Below are 2062 nucleotides of genomic sequence, written 5' to 3'. Positions count from 1 at the left end.
CAAAAAGTACAATACAACACAACGAAACCTCTGGGACATCTTGAAAGCAGTTCTTAGAGGGAAGTTTATAGCTCTAATTGCCTACATTAAAACATAGGAAAGATCACAAATAAATGACTTAACATTGCAACTCAAGACACTTGAAAAGCAACAGCAAATGAAACCCAAAACCAGCAGACAAGAAGAAATAACAAAAATCAGAGTGGAAATTAATGAAATAGAAACAAAGAAAACAATTCAAAGAATCAATGAATCCAAGAGCTGTTTCTTTGAGAAGATAAATAAGATTGTCAGACCATTAGCCCAGTTAACTAAAAGAAAGAAAGAGCACCTCCAAATCAACAAAATCAGAGATGAAACTGCTTCCCAAGTGCTGGGATTAAAGGTGTGAGCCACTACACCCATTTTTAATGGAATACATTAAAAACCTATATGCTACTAAATTTAAACCTAAAAGAAATGGACAGATATCTAAAGGCATGGGAACCACCAAAACTAAACCAAGAAGAGATTAACAGCTTAAACAGACTTATAACACAAAAAGAAATTGAAACAGTAACACAAAACCTCTGGACAAAAAAAAGCCCAAGACCAGATGGATTTACAGCAGAATTCTTTCACATATTTAAAGAAGATCTCCATCCAATACTACTTAATTTATTAAAAAAAAATAGAGACTCTCCTGCCCTCAGGCCTCTCTGGGGGTAAGTCTACCGTGCAGCCCTCTGTGCCTTGACTCCGCCGCGCTCACCCTCCATCTCCCCCGCTGTTCTCTACTCCTAGCTTGGGGCCCCAGACACCTGGGGAGCCACTGCTGATTCCTGACCCTGTTCACCCCCACTGGCTTGGTGCCTTCCTTGGGCCCCAGGAGCACTGCCTCCGGACTGGACCCGCCCTCACCTCTCTCTGCTTCCCCGGACCTGCACCACCTGCTAACTCTCCTGGCCTTCTACCCTATCCTCAGGCCTCTCGGGGTGGGTCCATCGCGGAGGCGCATTGACTCCCCTGGCCTCATTCGCCCTTCCATCTCCACCACTGTTCTCTGCTCCTGGTTTGGGCCCTGTGCCATTCCTGGTCTTTGGTCCCCAGACACCTGGGGAACTGGTGCTGCTTCCTGATCGTTTTCGACCAGGCCAGCTTGGTGCCTTCCTTGGGCCCCAGGAGCACTGCTTCCGGGACCTGACCCTGCCCTCACCTCTCCCTGCTTCCCAGACCTGCACCACTGGCTAACTCTCCTGGCCCGCTCTCCCGCCCTCAGGCCTCTCTGGGGTAAGTCAACCGTGCAGCCCTCAGCGCCTTGACTCCGCCAGCCGCTCACCCTTCCAACTCCCCCACTGTTCTCTACTCCTAGCTTGGGCCCTGTGCCATTCCTAGTCTTGGGGCCCCAGACACCCAGGGAGCCATTGCTGATTCCTGACCCTGTTCACCCCCACTGGCTTGGTGCCTTCCTTGGGCCCCAGGAGCACTGCCTCTAGACCCGGCCCGCCCCCACCTCTATCTGCTTCCTGATCCTGCAACACCCGCCAGCCTCTTTCTGGGGCTGACAGCCTCTTTCTGGGGCTCTGAGGCTTAACTTGCCTCTCCCTGATCCTTTGCATCCAGTAAAACCCAATCCCACCCCATCTGCCTTTGCATCCCTGTGTGGCATGGCCACGGCCAGGATCTCAGGTCAGTCCAACACTCAAGTTCCTGAGGCCAAAATCATTCTTAGAAGTTTCCAGACCCAAGGAGAGGGTCTGAAAACTTCTGACCCACATTGGAAGTGGGCCACTGAAAAACTCCTGAAGACAAAATCAGTCCAGCCACAACAATATAAAATCAAAAGAGAGAACCAGAAGCTTAGACGAACCAGCTCTTCATACCCAAAAAGTAAACCACAAAGACACATAAAGTTCAAAAAAAGAGGCAGAACTAAACTTGAAGGCCCGAGTATCACACAAGAGTCAGAAACTACAAAAGAAATTCACATGTCAAAATCACAGAGAAAAAATAATAACATGAAAAACCAAAATAACATATCCCCACCAAATACCAGTAATCCTCTAGAGGAGCACAATGAGAA

This window comes from Nannospalax galili, unplaced genomic scaffold (assembly GCF_000622305.1).
Source record: "Nannospalax galili isolate Female #2095 unplaced genomic scaffold, S.galili_v1.0 scaffold1017, whole genome shotgun sequence".
NCBI lineage: Eukaryota > Metazoa > Chordata > Mammalia > Rodentia > Spalacidae > Nannospalax > Nannospalax galili.
This window is presented reverse-complemented; position numbering follows the sequence as displayed.